The sequence below is a fragment of the Callorhinus ursinus genome, unplaced genomic scaffold (genome assembly GCF_003265705.2).
Source record: "Callorhinus ursinus isolate GAN/ISIS: 27379988/994484 unplaced genomic scaffold, GSC_fseal_2.0 scaffold6, whole genome shotgun sequence".
NCBI classification, from domain to species: Eukaryota; Metazoa; Chordata; class Mammalia; order Carnivora; family Otariidae; genus Callorhinus; species Callorhinus ursinus.
This window is the reverse complement of record NW_027397068.1, coordinates 16,878,741-16,898,955: the sequence shown is the minus strand read 5'-3', so window position 1 is coordinate 16,898,955 and position 20,215 is coordinate 16,878,741. Positions and strand designations below refer to the sequence as shown.

At 35.3% G+C, this 20,215-nt stretch overlaps 1 pseudogene; it reads left to right on the top strand.

Moving 5' to 3' along the window:
- Nucleotides 1-5,488: 5,488 nt before the first annotated feature.
- Nucleotides 5,489-6,434, top strand: LOC112814640 (small ribosomal subunit protein uS2-like; annotated as a pseudogene).
- Nucleotides 6,435-20,215: the final 13,781 nt, after the last annotated feature.

Genomic DNA, 20,215 nt, shown 5'->3' with positions numbered 1-20,215 from the left:
AAAAGACAGATTAATGAGAAAAACAAATGGAAGTTTATAATATGTATACTTCCTGTATGTATGACAGATACTCAAGAAAACTGAGTAACTCTCTGAAATGGCCCAAACCACCACCTTAAATAATATCTCCAGCTAAACACAAAAGAAAATGTTCATTGGGAGAGGAAGCCAGTTATGAGAGGCTACAAGGAAAAGCACAGTAAACTAAAGTAAGTTGGTATGCAGGTTTAAATTGTTGCCGTCTCCATTAATAAGTTTCTACAAATTTAGGATCATTTTTCTCTTCCCGGTGCAGAGAGGGAGACACCCTACAAATGCAGATTTCTCTTTTAAACATGTCTCTTATAAAAGGGTAACATCTAGTCAGTTTTCAGAGCTTTTCCTGTTTGCTGTTTCTTAAAAATAATCAGCCTAAGGGCACTTGGGTGGCTTAGTCTGTTATGCATCTGACCCTTGATTTTGGCTCAGATCATGATCTCAGGGTCTTGAGATCCAGCCTCAAATTGGACTCCATGCTCAACAGGGAATCTGCTTGAGATTCTCTCTCTCTTCCTCTGCCCCTCCCCCTGCTCTCTCTGTCTGTCTCTCTTTCTTTCAAATTAATAAATAAATCTTAAAAAAAATCAGCCTAAAATAATCCTTAGGCCAGAGACATATTTTAGGGTAGCGAATTCTGCTCCCCTTCAGTAGGCATGAAATTTAGTGATTTTCTTATCTGTTTGTAGCAGTCTCAAGATTTCACATGAAAGTTTTAATATAAAAAGACTTGGTAAGAAAAAAACATCAAGTAAATATATTTTTCCAGTGTGCCCAGCTCATATGTAATTTTACACATGAAAGTAAATTTAGAGAGTTTTCTAGACCATATTCATTTTATGGGGAAATGAAGATCCAAAAAGGTTAAAGGACTTTATATGAATTTTTCCAATTCCCAGATTATAGTAATTGCCAAAGGTAGAAATTAGAATCTGTTTCTCTTAAATCTCTATCCTGGGTCCCTCCTGGTGCACTGGAAAGACTCAATGTTAATATATTACATGTTAAGTTAATCACTTTGTCATATTAAAAATTATTGAAAATCATTTCTTTTACAGCAAAGTCTAATCTTAAAATCAAGACTATAAGTTATATCTTATTAAACATTAACAGCAAGTTACAATGCCTATTATTTTAATATTTATATTAAAGATTATAACACATAAAAATTATATAGAGGGAGCCTGGGTGGCTCAGTTGGTTAAGCGACTGCCTTCGGCTCAGGCCATGATCCTGGAGTCCCGGGATCGAGTCCCGCATCGGGCTCCCTGCTCAGCAGGGAGTCTGCTTCTCCCTCTGACCCTCTTCCCTCTTGTGCTCTCTATCTCTCATTCTCTCTCTCTCAAATAAATAAATAAAATCTTTAAAAAAAAATTATATAGAAATAAATAGTAAGGATCATTCTCTTAACAAATCTGAGCAAGCAATGAATCATTAAATATCTTTTCAAAATTACACTAGTTATGGAAGACACAAGGTCCTATATCCTTAAATAAATTTATAATTTTGTTGGGGGAGATAAGATAGATTTATAAAAATTCATTAAATATATAGAGCTGATAAGTGTCCAATAAATATAATTTGTGTTGAACTTTATAAGCTGGTGGGAAAACGCTGGCAAACTTAATCTAGGATGATTGGGGAACTTGAGTTAGTTCTTAAAGAGATAAGAAGCATTTAAAGAGATGAAGAGATCTCTTCGACATATGGTGTTGGGAAAACTGGTTGGCTACATGCAAAATGATGAAACTGGACCACTTTCTTAAACCATACATAAAAATAAATTCAAAATGGATTAACGACTTAAATGTGAGAACTGAAAACATAAAAGTCCTAGATAAGAGTACAGGCAGTAAGATCTCTGATATTGACAATAACAACATTTTTCCAGATGTGTCTCCTGAGGCAAGGTAAATAAAAGCAAAAATAAAGTATGGCGACTACATTAAAATAAATAGCCTATGCACAGAGAAGGAAAAAAAATCAACAAAACTAAAAGGCAACCTACAGAGTGGAGAAGATATTTGCAAATGACGTATCTGATAAAGGGTTAGTATCAAAAATATATAATGAACTTATAAAACTCAACACCCAAAAGACAAATAATTCAATTAAAAAATGGGCAGAAGAAATGAACAGACATTTCTCCAAAGAAGACATTCAGATGGCTAAGACATATGAAAAGATGTTCAGCATCACTCATCAGCAGGGAAATGCAAATCAAACTGCAATGAGAAATCACCTAATGCCTGTCAGAATAGCTAAAACCAACACAAGAAACAAGTGTTGGCAAGGATGCAGAGAAAAGGGAACCCTTTTCGACTACTGGTGGAATGGAAACAGGTGCAGCCACTGTGGAAAACAGTATGAATGTTCCCCCAAAAGTTAAAAATATAACTACCCTATGATCCAGTAATCACACTACTGGGTATTTACCACCAAAATACAAAAACACTAATTCAAAGGGATACATGCACCTTTATGTTTATTGCAGCATTATTTACAATAGCCAAATTATGGAAGCACCCTAAGCCCAAATGTCCATCGATAAATGAGTGGATAAAGAAGGTGTGATTTATATATATACAATGGAATATTATTTAGCTATGAAACAGAATGAAATCTTGCCATTTGAAATGACATGGATTGAGCTAGAGAGTATAATGCTAAATGCATCATTCAATCAGAGAAATACAAATACCATATGATTTCACTCATATGAGGAATTTAAGAAACAAAACAAATAAGCAAGGGGGGAGAGAGAGAGATAAACCAAGAAACAGACTCTTCACTATAGAAAACAAACTGATGGTTACCAGAGGGGAGGTGGGAGGGAGGATGGGTTAAACAGGTGATGGGGATGAAGGAGTGCACTTGTTGTGATGAGTACCAGGTATTGTATGGAAGAGTTGAATCACTATATTGTACACCTGAAGCTGATATAACACTACATGTTAACTATACTGGAATTAAAATAAAAAATTAAATTAATAAAAAAATAAAGAGGTGAGGAGAATTTAGGAGGGGTAGACAAATGAATTGAGAAACAATGGGAAAACAAACCTATGTTCTGCAGTTTGAGGTCTGTTTCAGGGTAAATAAAAATGAATGTATTTACACACCTTAAAGTATTTTTTGTTGTGTTTCTTATATCATCCAGAAGCTAGTAGTCTTTTTTCTGGTGGTGGGAAGGGGGGGAGAGAGGAAACTTGTCTAGTTGTTATTATTTTAAATGATTTCAATAAATGAAGGGCATATGAAATAAATTGTCTGATGCCCTGAAGCAAAGTCAGTATCAACTATTTGAAGCATCAAATTTTTTTTTATCCCCTGCAAATTTCCTGCAGGCTGAAAGAGAGTTTAGTCTAATATAATAAATTCAAATTTTCAAATTCCCATACCTACATGTGTGAAAACTCACATGTAAGTGCAAGTGAAGGAGGTATGATCAGTAACATGTGAAAAGGACCCATGAGACAATAGTGCTGCTATGGCTGCCAAAAGAGTAAATTTGGTGTAAATATCATATTTGGGAAAATTAAAATCATACCTTTTAGAAGAAACACATCATGTGATGCCTGTCATTAGGGATGTCAGGGAGCAAGAATTTCTGTCCTCTTCAAGGTTCTTCTAGCTAGACTAGGAATCAAATTGCCATGAGGCAGATTAACAGGAGAAAATCTAATTTAATAGCATATTATGGTGAATCCATATAGACATGGGAATTCCAAGGACAGTCAGGCAAAATGAAGTACATATGTCATCCTGAACTAAGGAAAAGGAGGTAATAGTCTGTGACTTCAAAAGAAAGAAATGCAATTCAAGGGAAATAGGGAGAAGAGCAGATGTTTGGTAGATGTTTGCCTTGCCATACAGATGGGTCACTCATAAAATTTATCTCAGGTAATAACCCTTATTCTGGGAAATATCCCTAATTCAAATTACTCTATGTAGTTAAGGGAGGGACAAAATTTTCTCTGAGCCTGCAGGGTCTTGGTTGCCTTCAGCTTAAAATATTCTGCATGCTACAGTGATACATTTTGGGGGGACCTGTCCTGAATCCCTTCAAACACAAAATAATCTTTATGCCACAGTGGTCCATCTTGGGGCAACCTGCCCTTGGCCCCTACAGGAACAATCTTAACATTTTATGTTTCAAATAGATAATATTTGCTTTATTGATTTTAAGGATCAATTGGAATTGGAATCTGATTCCACATTCTCAGCATTGCTCTAGTATTTATAAGGAAGATTCTTTTGATGATTTAAGAAATAATTTGACATTAATTTTCAATGAAATTTTAAAAAATATTATGGAATGGAGAGAAGACATCCTGGGAGATACCATGAAAGTTCCTTTTCCTAAAAACATTGCTAGATTCAGAAATAAATTGGTTTCCTTAAACTTAGGTATCGATCAATCCTTTACAAAGGGAATTATGGAAACTAAGACTAATATGTATGTAGGTGTCTTTTTATATGTGGTTGTAATTGGAAAGCATTTTAAAAAACACTTTGCATATGAGATTTTTTAAAAAAAGTAACACTTTTCAATTATTACTAATACATAGAAGTGCATGAAGGAAAGGAAATCTTCAAGAATGAAGATCTTAAAGGCCAGTTTTCTGATATTAAAGAAAAAGATGAATCAGCACAGTTTCATATAAAAATGTGATTGTATTTTAACTATTCTGCTCATTTATAAATCAATCTTTCATAAACTAAAGAAAAATAATGAAATAGAATATGGATTTTTCGGGCAATACAACTTCTTGGTAAGGAAAATATGAATAAGATTCATGCACTACACCCAACCATTTTGAAAGCATGGAAAGTGGTTTCTAGTGTGTATAGCTGCGGGTAGTTTCTCATGGTGTTGTAACATGGAAGAGAAATTTATGATGATATGTTTTCAAGAAATAGACTATATTAAAACGAATTGAGAAATAAATTGTCATCAGGTGATGCACATTAAAAGCTATAGTGAAGAGTGTAAAGGAGACAGGGAGATGAGAAAAAAATGTGTAATTCACTGTGAATTACAATGCTATCAGGCAAGTTGATGAGAGGAAATAGAAGGTAGAGCTAAAAGAGAGTGTGGAGTCAACAAAGAAAGGAGTAATCTCAACTGAGGGGGCAAAGCTATTCCATGAAAGAAACAGGTAACAAGAAATCAAAATACATGTGTGTTCTACTTAATGTGGAATCTCATATCCCTCTAGTTTCCTTAACCAATCAGGAAGTTCATTTAAGCAGCCAATACATATTTTTCCCTAAATTTAGTCAGCCAATTCACTATTCAAACCTATTGCATAAGAGGCATTATAGACACAGCATTATTGAAACTAGTGTGAAGGCTGTGTTTTCATTTGGTTATAAAAATAGAGATGCACTTTTCCAAGCTACCCAGGGAAGTGTCCATATGGCGTTGTTTTGTATTCCCATCGTAACTTAAAGGGAAACTTTCACAATGTCCAGAGCCCTTGATGTCCTGCAAATGAAGGAGGAGGATGTCCTCAAATTCCTTGCAGCAGGAACCCATTTAGGTTGCACCAACCTTGACTTTCAAATGGAACAGTACATCTACAAAAGGAAAAGTGATGTTATCTACATCATAAATCTGAAGAGAACCTGGGAGAAACTTCTGCTGGTAGCTCGTGCCATTGTTGCCATTGAAAACCCAGCTGATGTCAGTGTCATATTGTCCAGGAATACTGGCCAGTGAGCTGTGCTGAAGTTTGCTGCTGCTCCCGGAGCCACTCCTATTGCCGGTCGCTTCACTCCTGGAACCTTCACTAAGCCGATCTAGGCAGCCTTCCGGGAGCTGAGACTTCTGGTGGTTACTGATCCCAGGGCTGACCACCTGCCTCTTACAGAGGCGTCCTATGTTAACCTGCCTACCATTGCTCTGTGTAACACAGACTCTCCTCTGCGCTATGTGGACATTGCCACCCCTTGCAACAACTAGGGAGCTCACTCAGTGGGTCTGATGTGGATGCTGGCCAGGGAAGTTCTGCACATGCGTGGCACCATTTCCCGTGAACACCCATGGGAGGTCATGCCTGATCTCTACTTCTACAGAGCTCCTGAAGAGATTGAAAAGGAAGAGCAGGCCGCTGCTGAAAAGGCTGTAACCAAGGAGGAATTTCAGGGTGAACGGACGACTCCAGCTCCTGAGTTCACTGCTACTCAGCCTGAAGTCGCAGACTGGTCTGAAGGTGTGTAGGTGCCCTCAGTGCCTATTCAGCAGTTTCCTACTGAAGACTGGAGCGCCCAGCCGGCCACTGAAGACTGGTCTGCAGCTCCCACTGCTCAGGCCATTGAATGGGTAGGAACAACCACTGAGTGGTCTTAAGCTGCTCTTCCACAAAGGCAAACAAAATGGAAATAGAAATGGAAAAGGTTGATGGAAAATAAAATTTGTAAAAAAAAAAAAGAAATGCATTTAAAAAAATGTACTCGGGCATAGGAGAAAAAAAGCTACATTGTTAAAACTATGGAATGGAAAAGCCATTGTTGGGCTCAATCATTTCTAGAGAGAAATGACTGGAATTTTTTAAAAGAAGGAAACTAACACAGGAGTGTATTTATATTTTCTTCTGTTTTCCTCCATATTGCTCCATTGTAGCTCCTCTCTCCCCTTGTTTTCATTCTTTTCTCACTGATTCTACACTGTTTCTTACCTGACAGATTCTATGGATCTCATATTGCAGGGAGAAATTAAGTTGTGTTTGTGCACCCATGTATTTGTGGGGTATGTGTCTCAAGAGCTTGGTAATTTTCTGTACTCACAACTGTTTGTCTTGTAGCATAGGGCCAACTTTTATAAACCACAAAAAGTAGATTCCATCTCAAGAGCTAAATTCTATGTGGGGAAGACTTGCTTTACCCTATTCCACCCCTAAAAATAGAATGAAGTGACCTGGGAATAACTAAACCAGCAAAAGGTCTCTGAAAGTTAGAAGGAGGAAGGGGGCACTGAGCAGAGACCTCAGGACTTGAGAAATGACAGTCCAGTGACTTTTCTGGGTTTCTTTTTATCTCCTTTTATTTTCCTTATATCTGGAGCAAGGCACCAGAGAAGCCCGCATTCCAGAATCATCAATGCCTTCTCATCTTCATTTTCAGTTGATTTTGCCTCAGAATTCAGTGAAAAATTGCAAGTCATTAGATACAATTTTTCCCATCTTTCCACTTCCAAAATACAAACGGAACCCTGCCTCTCTCCTTCCTGTTAAAGGTAGGTTGTCTGTATCAGAGGCCAAGGCCCACCTGTGCTCTACAGCCAGTTCCCCTCTACTTCTCCAGGACCTCAAACCAAATTATACACCTCTCTCAACATCATAATTTTTGCCCTATTGCCGAACCATTAGCATGCAAACATTTTTTAGCACCTCCCACTGGGGAGTTGTGGGGAGGGAAAAGATGACTCTATAGCTTTATCTACATCTCTGATCATGTACTACTTTTCTTTCTTTCTCGTTCCCTTTCTTTGCTTCCTTCCTTCCTCTCTCTCTTTTCCCCCTTCCTCTTTCCCTCCCTCCCTCTCTCTTTCTTCCAAAATTCTAGGGAAAAATGTATTCTTTTGGTCTCTACTTCATTTTTCACTTACCACATTTTGTTCATCTGTTTGTTTTTCTTTATTTACATTTGATTCTCTTTTGGCTTGGAATTTATAGACTTCTCTCTTTTCGGTGGTTAACCTTACACTTTTACAGTATCCAAAGTTAGACAGTATCTCTCAGACCAGCACCTAGACAATAAACCTAAGAACACTTGAGCCATCGTCACCCTTTTTTCAACTTACCTGCTATCATCGTCCCTTATTTTAATTCTATAATCTCTTATTCTTTCAAATGATTGTCATTGTTATCATCACTACTATAACTGAAAGTGTTTTATTCTATTAATGAATTTTTACCACTTAATTGGGTCACCATTTCTTTTTGTATTCCATACCATCCTTCTGCACTGTCTCTTATTCTTTCAGTATAGATTTTAGAAGTTCCTATAACACTGATCATAATTATACTACAATAGTTCTATCTGCTAATAGTTATTTAACATGTGTTGTCCTTGCTACCCTTATGAAGGCAGGCCCATATTAGATTTTTCTTAATTTCTGTCACACACAGCTCAGATTCTAGTAGTCTATTACTTTCTATTCAAAATTTGATGGAATAAACATATTAAATAGAGATTTTATATTTTTCTTGCAAAGGGGTGATTTCCCCTCACATTATAGTGATTCTAGTCAGCCAGTCTGAAAAGTCCCCAAATCTAGTTTGAGCAAAGAAGAGAAAGGCTGGGATCAAGAGGGCATAGAAAGGGAGAAAAAGGAGGAGAGAGGACCTCAAAGTATGGAAAGGAGAGAATTGTACGTTCAGCAGGTCTGATAACAAAGCTTATTTGTTTTTGCCGTTGAAATTCCAAATTTCTATGACTGCACTTGGCCAATAGGATGTATTTAATTTATACATCTTGAATGTATAAAATAAAAGATTGAAAGAATATAAACCCCAGTATAACAGAGTATAATTCCTTTGGAAAAGACACAGTGACCCAAATCTTGCATGCCAGGGAGACTGTCATAGTGTTTGTTGGAGTGATTTCTTTAGGAATGTGAAATACAAAAGTCAGACAGAGATTGTGTAGAGAAATACTGGAAGGCAGTTACATATTAGTATAATCTGGAAGTTGAAGAAGAATATTAATATTTATTGATTTCTTTTATCGTTTATCTTAATGAGAAAAAAATAATCTTTGGCTTGTCCCCCTTTTTCTTTCCTTTTCACAACCTATAACTCATTAGTTGCTTTCCCTACAGTTTTCTGCTCTAATTCTGGCCCTGAACACTTTCTTCTCGTAGTATGTTAGTCATACCTGTGTTTTGGACATAATTCTACATAATTTGTGATCCGTTTGTGTATATCTTCAACTAGATAATAAATTCCTAGAAATCGGGTCCTACTAAACTCTTCATCTTCAAATAGTATCCCATTCCCCTCAGCCTTAAGTAATATCTGACACATGGTACATGTTTAACAAATTCAGTGACTCTTTCATTCCTTTTCTTTAATATAGCCTCGTTTTAATTCACTATCATCTCCCTGTTTTCAAATTGGAAATTTGGTGCCAAACTTTTATGTGGCCCATTAGAGAGATTTTCCCAGGTTCTGGGTGAAGAATTGTATTAAGGAAAATGCAACACTTTACAAAATATACTGGCTCCTTGATATCACAGATCTTACGATTCAAGAATTTTTAAATGATTTCCAAGTACAGGTAGAATGTATTTATATTAAGGAGATTTTGTTAAAATTGATTTCATAAGATGAGGGCTAAAATAACAAAACAAATTTTTCTAATATCTTTTATATTCTCCTATTTGGAAATATAGTTGCCAGCTCATAGAATGTTGTTTAATGTCTTTGGCATTATTTCATGTTGAGCAATAATGATTTATTTAAAAACTTTCCAATAATCTAGTGTTTCTTAAATCATCAATATAATCCCGAGTCAGAGGTCGTATTTGACGTACATTTTCATATTGATCCTGGTGAGTGATTTTCTCCAATTAGTGTTTTCATCCAACTTCTCTTTGAGGAGATAGAAGTTTCATAAAACTCTAATGCTATAAATTATAATTTTATCTATTGAGCTTCTTTGAATGTGCTTTTGACTAACAGAAACCATATGCAGTTTTAATCACATTAATAGGATTCACATTCAAAGAAATCTGTTGAAATAATGCTGTCTTCCAAACCCTTTCACATGATCTTATTTCATTTTAGAATTTGACAAGGTTTTTATTGGGAACACCCAATAACTCTGTTCTTTCTTTTCAGTATGCAAGCTGGAAACACTCCAGAACTTCATTTTAAAGGTCACTGGTATTATAAAACATACTCTACAGTTATGTAAAAACTCAACATTTGAATCAAATATTGGAATAATATAATGCACTTTTATATATTTTCTTCATTATATGATGAACATTTTCACATTTTTATCAGACTTCTCTTAGATCAATGTACAACTCAATCAAATGCCACATCTCCTGGGAATGATGTAAGGTAATCACATTTTACAGGGAAAATATTGGAAAAAGTGATAGTTCCTTTATTTATTTATTTTGTATTTTTAAATGGGTATAATTTGTACAAGCTACAAATTCAATTTATAATACTATAATTGGCTTATTTACCCATCACTGAATGTAATTATCACCTCAATTCTCTAATACCTCAGGTATTCAAAATTTAATCTAGGTAAATTTGGAGTAAGTTAAGACATATCAAGTTTTTTCTTTGTTTGATTCTAGGTTGTCTTAGTCAACCTTAGTCAATTTAAGGTTCTGTCTTTTAGAGTTGCCTCTCAGCTCTGAGGCATACTTAACAGGTTGGTCCAATTGGTCTGTCCCTGGTGATTGTCTGATCATGCCAGCATCTGTTGACTTGCTGCCTGTCCTTTAGATCTTTGAGCATTGGCATCTACATATCCTCTCAGCCCTTCCTTGTCTCCTATGTTCTTGGGTGTCTAGTCAGAGGTCCAAACGCTTGGGATTCAGCCTGCTTAGAATATGGGGCTTCCTTGGGTTTTCTAACCTTCTCTGTACCCCACTAGAAGGAAAAAAATGTTTGCAAATATACTCCTGTATCATGCTGATGCTGTGGGGATTTAGAGAAGCCATTTCGGGCCCTCTCTGCCACCATGTATCTTGCTAACATGTTTTCTGTATGGTGTTTTCAGTGTGGTGTGGTGTGAAGGGATGCTAGGAAACTCAGACTCTCCAGAAGAAGCCAAGCCAACAGCCCCTCTGCTTTATTACATTAATACATGTTTGGTGGGTCCATCAACTCGATGGATCAAGGCCTAGGAGCCCTCCTGAGAGATTACAACCACACCCCACCCTATTTCCCTGCTCTCCAACTACTTTTTGATCCCATTGTCTCTATCATGTGGAATCTTTGCCTGGTCTGAGGTGAACTATACTGGCTCTTTGATCTGTTCTCCCCAAATCTATTATTTATAGTATATAAGTGGCTGTTCACCTAGAATTAAAAAAAAAAAAAAAAACAAAGAAACAAACAGAAACAAATAAAAGCCCCTATGTTCTTACAATTTAAACATATTTTTCTCCCTAATCCTTGAGTTCACAAGTCTGGTGACTAACATAACATAATAAAATAAAATTAAAAATAATAATAAAAATAAAAATATAACCGTGAAAAAAATAGAAGCTTAAAAATCAATTATTACCTCACTTCCTCAGTATCACTATTTACTTCCTTTATCTGCGGCTATGAGAGCAAACAGGCAAAGACTCCTAGGTTATACAAAGAGCCCAAAGGCCCAAGAAAGTTCCGATGAGGCAATACATCATTTAATACATCAAGGAAGATTACCACCAGTATCAATGTCCACTGTAATCATCCATACACAATGAAGGATCTGACCAAGCTAGGGAGTTTTTTTGCAGATAATACTCTTTTGTTTCAACTATTTGGGAAAATACAGTTTTCCTTTAAAGATGGCTTATAGATTTTGAAATATTATTAATATATAATAGATATTAATATTTTAATTAAGTTTGAAAAATTAAACATCAATCCTCTCACAAATTGAAGTTAGATAATTATATCAAATGTTATTCCATACCAAGTAAGAAGGTGAGCACATTTACAAAACTTTGTTTTCCCATTTTTTAGAACAAATGAACTGGGTACCTTTATTCCCATTTTATAGATGAAGAAATTAAAGATCACGGAAGTTCAGTGATAAAATGGCCTTAGGCTTGAACCTATAAGATTAGGGTTCTTCACAGTCATTATACTTCATCTTATTGGCTTTATAGTAGACTCCATAGTCTAGGGCAGAGTGGTAAAGTAGGGTGAAGTAATAAAACCTTACCTATTACAGCATTACCATATCATTATTCAAAATACAAGTTTGTATATTTTAGTTCTGAGAAGACCAGCCCAGGGTAGAGACCTAGAAATTGTTAACCCTTCTCAAAGAGACTCTTGTATACAATTTTTAATGATTTGTTTAATGATTTATAGTGGATCTTTTATCTATAATCCAACTTGGTCAATTAAATGGGATTGTCTTTTAAGCCACTAAGGACTATATGCTTTAATAAAGTAGTAGGTTAAAAATTGGTTGCTTTGTAGCCATAAAGAACTGTTACCACTTCTAAAATGTATTAGACATATATTAGTCAGAAAGGTAAAAATTGTTATGAAAAGCTAGTAAACAATGGTATTAGAAATGTATAATCATTTCTTCCATTAAAAAAAAAAAGCATGCTGCTTGCTATCTGACATGTTCATGGGAATAGAATTGCTCTAGCATTTTCTGCTTTTAAATTCATTTTTTTAATCCAAGTTTAACTCAATTATTTATTCAAGTAGTCAAGGTTTTGTGACAATTTAATCTGTCCTCTGAAGCAGTGGTTCTCAACTGGAAATGGTTTTGCTCCTGGGGTATATTTGCCCAGAGACATGGCCAGATTTCTCCTGAGGGGGCAAAATCATCACTAGTTGAGAACCACTGCACTAAAGACACATTCCTCGGAGTATTCGGTCAGCATTAATATCTCCAGTGCTTTCTACAACATGGGAAGAAACACTATCAACAGTCAATAGTTTAATACAATTTATATATATATATCCAATGACATATATATGTCATTGGATATTAGAAGAAATATTCCCAGGCTACATTACAAGGGGGAAATGAAGGTAGATTATTCTATGAGTCTGTGATACTTTCAGTGTCTATACTATACTATACTACAAAATAAAGCTAAAAGTTTTTGAAGATATTAACTCTTTTACCAACTTTACTGAGCATCCATAAGGGTACATGGGTGCCTTGTTTTGGCATTAGTAACAATGACAAGTAGAAGGAGAAAATAGAATTGGAATGCCCAGTTCTGTAACATGAGGAATATTTCTTCACCAAAGACATAAAAGATAAAATTGATTTTCAACCACTATAAATGTTGTTTTTCTCCAGTTCATAAAGTACTGATTTTTCACAATTTACCACATGTCCAAAAGATCATGATTTTAGGAACCTTTGTAGTCTCCTTTAGGAAGAGGTAATTTGATTTGTGTGAAGCTGTTTTTTTATTATTTCCTGAATATAAATATGCCAAATCGAATTGTTTGGAAATTCCTTGCCATATCAGTTTTTTGAGTTAAAAATCTCGTGAATTATTAAATGTAAACAGATAAATGTGGCTCTACCTTTTAAAATAAGTTCCATTCTTGTTTTTGTCCTTAAGCATAAAGACCAGATATTTACAACCTTACTTTTTGTAAATTTATTTCAGATGATTGGGAAAAATGCTTCTTACTTGTAGATTGTCTTATAAATGTAGAAAGATAATACCTATAATCTTTACAACATTTCACTATAAAAACCTCACAAATATGCAAATCTCATTTATTTTTCAGTTCTCTGTGCTTTTTGTAAAAATAACCTCCAGGCATAAGTACATTCAGCTAACAGTAGTTAAAAATGGATAGTTTGTTTAAAAGAAGCACCAGCAGCAAAAATCAAACCCTAACCAACCAAATAATACAGCATAAAACAATTATAATTTTGCCAGTTCAGGAAGATATGCTGTTAAAAATAACAAAATTTGCTTAGTTGGACAAATAACACTTTAAGAGACCATGTGACTTCTGAACATCAAGGAATAGAACTATTTTAAGAACACACCCACATATTATCTTTAATAATTTCTCCTGAGGGTTATCTCTGACAGTGTGGCCATCCTAAATAACCTCCTTATATGACATTTAATTTCAAGCGTTCTGAGTCCTCTAAAAACTCACATATGTATGTCTGTGCCTGAAAGAATGTATAAATCTGAAGACATCAGGCACTATGCATATTTGGAACCCTGGTTTATCCTTAGCCACCATCTCTTCCCTTCTTTCTGCAGGATATATTCAGGAACTACTGTCTGTATAAACTAGTATAACATCCTCCACTAGCTCACTACCACCATATTTAGTTTCTCTTTATAATCAAGACTATAGATATAATTAAAAGACCAATTGGTAGTGCCTAGTCTCTATAATGGGTGTTTGGACTCACAATGTAGTGCAGACACTAGGTAGAATCATGCTTTCACTTCATTGCTATATAATACAAGACAGTTAATGTCTATAAAGATTGTGCACTCTTTGTTTCATGTCTGCAGTTTTAAAACAACTCATTGGCACCTCCAATGTCTTTCTTTTTGCCAGCCTGTATTACAAGTGGAAAGGAGTGGTGCTAGTCAGGGAAAGTGGGAGACACACAAAAACTAGACAAGGAAGTGGACAGGAAGTAGAGTTGCAGCATTGAAGTGGTGCTAGTGGAGAGGTCCGCTGTGCTGAAAGGTGACCATGGCAACAAGGGATGATGAGAGAACAAACATACTCTAAAAAATGTGAGCTCCTTCATCTTTTATCAAGCTCTTGATTGCTTTCAGAGTTGAGACAGCTAAGTTCTCTATTGCGTTTTATTCTTCTAGGAAGCAAATGAAGATTTTGGCAGGATCAATCAAGGCGTACTCAGAAAACAGGTAACAAAGTGCATTGCTCGGTATGATAGCCTTTCTAGACTTCTTTTCTTGAATATTTTATTCAATGGATTGAAAATTACCATCAATATGGACGTATCTGGTCCTATCTCCCACTTTCACCTGGAGCAGGAGTCTCCATCGGCATTAGTCTGTTTGCTGGCATGATTTGAAGCAAACCTGCTCAGCTGTTTCAGGGAAGGCAGGGCCATTCCTTATTAATCACTTAGTCATCCTAACTGCCTCACTGGTTTTCCCCATTCTCTGAAGTACTCTGGAGAGGCAAATGAAAAATCTGGCAGTTTCCACTGAGAGAAAATGCAGCTTGGGCAACACTGACTTGGTTAAGGCCGATCTCTTTTTATAATAAGGAATGTTTAGTATAGAAATAGATTTTTGATATGTCTTAGTGTTGACAATTGTTTAGAAGACATTGATACACACACATAAATATTCTTTTAAGAATAATACAGAGATGATTTGGTCAAATAACATAATTACATACTTAAATTCTGCTAGGATTTTTGGAATAATTTGTTTTCATACAGGTGATGAGACAGCAGGCTCTGAATTCTCTATCACCGCTATAATGTCACTTATATTTGGTTAAAGGGGATAATAAATTTTCCCTATGGTGATGATTGATATAATGATGTTTTCATTGTTGCATTGTTTAAAAAATGGGATTTCTATGTTGGCAAATATTATCATAGATATGTTGAAGTTAAAAGGAACACTTGTAAAAAAGTATTGGAATGGCAATTAAATTATTAAATATTTATTATTTTGTTAGTTTATTAGGTGAACTTGCTCATTATATTACGTTTTCTGTTTTTAAGAGTCGATACCTGTTAACAAATTATTATCCACCCACCTGCACTGTTGGTAAGATAATACCTATACCTGCCTTTGAGATTTCAGAAATGGTGCTAAATACTATTAACTTAGATTCCTACTTGTTATTTTCTCCTTTGTCCATATTATAGTTCCATTGTCTTTTTCTAACATTTGCTTTTCCATAACCCATGATTTTTCTGGAGATAAAGTTTGTGACAGAAACTAAATGAGAAGTTGGGGAAAAATGAGTTCTAGGACATTTTGCATTCTTCACAAGTTTCTGCCTCTGAGGCTGGATACTTGATGTCAGTTACAAAGTCCTTAATCACCATGAGAGGGAGAATCTCCATTTCATATTGTTTTGTACCTTTGAATCTTGAACCATGTGAACATGTTATTATTATTACTTTTAAAGATTTTATTTGATTTATTTGGGAGAGAGAGAGAGAAAGCACAGGAGGGGGTAGGGTCAGAGGCAGAAGCAGACTCCCCGCTGAGCAGGGAGCCCGATGCCAGAATTGGGGACTCGGGGATCATGACCTGTACCGAAAGGCAGTCGCTTAACCAAGCTAACCAGTGGCCCAAACATGTTATATTTAAATAAGTCATTAGAAGTTAACATTTTTTTAAATTGGACTATGGACTTTTTTAGCTTCCCATAAAATCAATCTGTTCTGACTCGCTGAAGAAGATCTCACAATCTGAGATCTTGGCTCCCTAAGTTCATTTGGATTTTAGCTCTTATTTTCTAAACTTCAGTTTCTTTTTTCTTTTAAGTAAGCTCTACACCCAACATGGGCCTTGAACTCACAACCCCAAGATCAAGAGTTGTATGCTCTACCAATTGAGCCAGCCAGGCACCCCACTAAACTTTAATTTCACTGAAGACTATGCATAGAGAAACATTCAAGGGGATGGAAACTCAAAGATTATGGGGCAGATTGGCGTTGTCTATAAAACTCTGTGTCCACATGGAGCTCTACTGGTTCTGGAACCCCTTCATTTCTCCTGTGCCTTTCAGCCCTCACCCCACAGCTCAGGGGGAGGGGCCCTTTAAAGTAAAGCTATGAGGGAGATTCCCCACAGTGTTAGAAACTTATGCCAAGAGTGCTCCAGTGTGAAGAATGTGAAGATCCAGCCAGAAGAGGACTTTCTAACATGAATGAAAGAGAGAAGTCACACAGCAGCAGGATAAAAGGAAAAAGGAAAAAGGAAGGACACCAAGGGAGGAGGGAAGTTCTGGATGCCCATTCAAGGCAAACGCCACAGGGCTTGAAAGTGGCCTCCAGGCAACAGTAAAGACATTTATCCCCATTCTTTATACTCAGAGAATTTTCTCCTCACTAAGAGTTACACTAGCTCATGTGATGTCCCACTGCTCTTGGGGGGTGAAATGGCAGGATTATGCTTGTGTTTTATTAACATTATTGATTTTTTGAAATTAAGGGTTACTGCAGGGAATAGGAATTTATGCCTTTAGTCTTACAAGTAAAATATCAGTTAGAAGCCTACTGAGAAGATTTTTTATTTATATGGGTTAATTTTTTAACCTCAGATTGGATTTTGAATGTACATTTAATTTCATGTTCTCATTCTAACCAGGATTTCTCTTCATATTTATTGGCAAGAGCCATAGCTCCAATAGGGGAAAGCATAAAATTCTGCTGTTGATTTTGTTTTGCTTTGTTTTGTTTTGAAAACTCCTTTATAAATGTGTTTTCCGCATTTTAATGCCTGAGGAACCATTTGCCAAGGTGTAAACAGACTCACATTGTACATTGACAGAAGCTTGGTGTGTCAGCAGAAAATTAATAGTTGTTTTGTTTTTATTGCTAATACAATTGATTATGTGGAGCTGTTTAATTGTTTTTTGTTTATCTCCAAGTTTTTACACATTATTAACACTTTGGTTTTCTCTCCTTTTATTACAAAAATGAATGAAATCTTTAGTAGCCACTTTGTTTTATAGAACACTGCTTAATATAGCAAGGGTGTATTGGGCCATTATTATTTGTCTCTTCTCCATGTCCACACCATGAAAATTCTTTTTAGTAAATTTTTATTGTTTGGTCATAGAATTCTATACATAAAGAACACAAATGCACACACAAAAAGCATTAAAATCAGGAAGAGATGACATCAATGAAACTCTAGTGCTGAAAAAGTATCCAAATTATTTTTTAGGACTCACTGGACATTTGAGAGAAGAAAGAAATTAGGTCTAGAGTGTAAATTATGTAGTGAACAAAGCAGATGAAATTAAGAGTTGAAGAAATTTTCATATATTTTCATTGGTAGACATTCCTAGAACACAGAGAAATTTAGTTCTTCCTTCTTACCACCTATTCTCCTATTTTAAGGTAATTTCTTGGTTCTACCCTTCTAGAAAAAGTTGACAAGGGCAGAACAACATGGTAATTAAATTAATCTCCTCTCAACCCTTAAAGAAAAATTGGGAGGATGGTCATTTTGTCCAGTGGTTAATGATATTATTTGGTAGAGCCTTATCTAAAGATACTGATTTTTAGCTCTGTCCATATGACTTCAAAAATCAATTCTTCAACCCCTTAAAATAAAAAGTTTCCTTCTAAAACTCTCAATAGCTTTTGATTAAAGATGGTTATGGAAGGACACTTTTAATCCTCTATTTCCATGAAGGCAACTGCCAAGAAAAAGGAAATAACCTTTCTCCTCAATCAAACGAGAAAGTAGCTACGGTTACAAAACATACTATGAAAGCCCATTGCAAAATATGGTAATGTTTGAAGTGATGGTAGGAAGGACACAAAGAATCAACAAGACCACCAGTGGCCGTTAAGTCCCTCCAAGAGCCAATGAAGCAAAGCAATCCAGGGCCATGACCTGGTGATGGGATGGAGTGGTGAACAGGTAGTAGAAGTATAACTGAAGGAGACTGCCAGAGGCAACAAGGGAGTGAAGTAGAGTGTTCTGTACCTGCCAAAGCTGTGCCTTAGAAGACGGGGGTCTTTTTGAATGAAGAAAAACTAAAGAGATATGCTCCCAGTTATAAGGAAATAAGAGATTTAATAAGACAGTATCTTAATAGTGTCTAACCTGAATCAAAGCCCCAAATTTCCTCTGGTCTGTTCTTATACTCACTGGTCTTCAGTAAATAATTGTCTCAATTTAATTCAATTCAGTTCAATTCAATTTTAGGCCATTTAATAGTCTTGGCCTCAAACCACATCCAGCAAAGGACAATCCTAAACAAAAGCTGAAGAACATAGATCACAAGAGGGTTTATATAGGGCAGTTGGTGAAGATTTTAAAAATATGGTTCTATTGTTCAAGGAATTTATAGTTGACATAATCTCTCTTTAAAAAAAGGACAAATAATTGATAAAAAAGTTTAAAGAGGGTATGAGGAGAATCTGGTATCTCCACAGGAGTGAAAATTCTCCATAATTTTTGTTTATAAACAAAAATAAATAAATATAAGTATAGAAAAATAAATAAAGGCTAAATGAACACTGAACAAGGGCAGGTAGTAAAAGCAGAATATTGATATAGAAAGTAGACTGTGCATCTGAACGTTTAAAACTCATACTTATGTTTGTAATAAAAGCAATCTGATTAGAATAAATAATTCCAGTGAATTGATGGGATGTATGGAGATACGTTTTCACAAAATGGCAAAATTTATGAAGCATTAAATTTAAGAACTAAGACATGTAAAAGATATACAAAAACGCGAATTTTTGACAGTCAGAAGACATTCTAAAATTTATAGTGTATTCTCCATGTGTATTAGCCAAAAATCATCTGTTCAGATTAATTGCATTATTAAATTCACAGTACACATTTTTCATAAAATAATTCGTTATTATACATAATCTCTATATTTGTAAAAATATAGTTAATATGTGTCTTCTCGTTACATTTTCAAATGACATGGGAGCAAAACTGCTGAATATATATATTTCTTTTACCAAAACAGCATCAGTTAACTACAAACCTGAAATAGTCAAAATGGAATTCACATTTTACAGGATTAAATTTTAGCAGGACTCTGTATACTGAATAATAAAGTGTATCAAAATTTTTCTCAAGATAGTCTGTTTTAACTACTAAATAAAATAACTTGTTTAAAATTTTGACAGTAAAATATAAAAAATGGTATTTTTACTTAAATAATGAAAGATAGCTATCTAATTTTAGTACCAAATTTATATTCAAGTTTATTTAGAGACTTGATCATATTTTAATTATAAAGAAAGAAGATGGGCAAAAGGGGAGTATTTATTTCTCTTAACAAATTTCTTATAATGACCATTTTCAAATGAAATTTATGTAAAAAAAGAGAATAAGGGAACTAGTCTTCGGTAAGTATATGCTACCATTTAGGTGTTCATACACATTATTAAATTCAGTTGTTAAAACAACTATATGGGCATATATTAGCTTAGACTGTCATAACAAAATCCATTGCTGGGTGGATTAAACAATGGAACTTTATTTTCTTACAGTTCTGGAGGCTGGAAGTTTGAGATCCAGGTGCCACCATGGTTTGGTTCTAGTGAGAGCTCTCTTCCTGGCTTATAGATGGTCACCTTCTTGCTGTGTCCTCACATGGCCTTTCCTCAGTGCATGCTCTCCCTCTTCCTCTTTTTATAAGGCTACCAAACTGATTAGGACTTTACCTTTATAACTTCACTTATCTTTAATTATCTTCTAAAACTCTATTTCCAAATCCAGTCATACTGGGTGTTAGGACTTAAACAAGTGAATTTGGTGAAA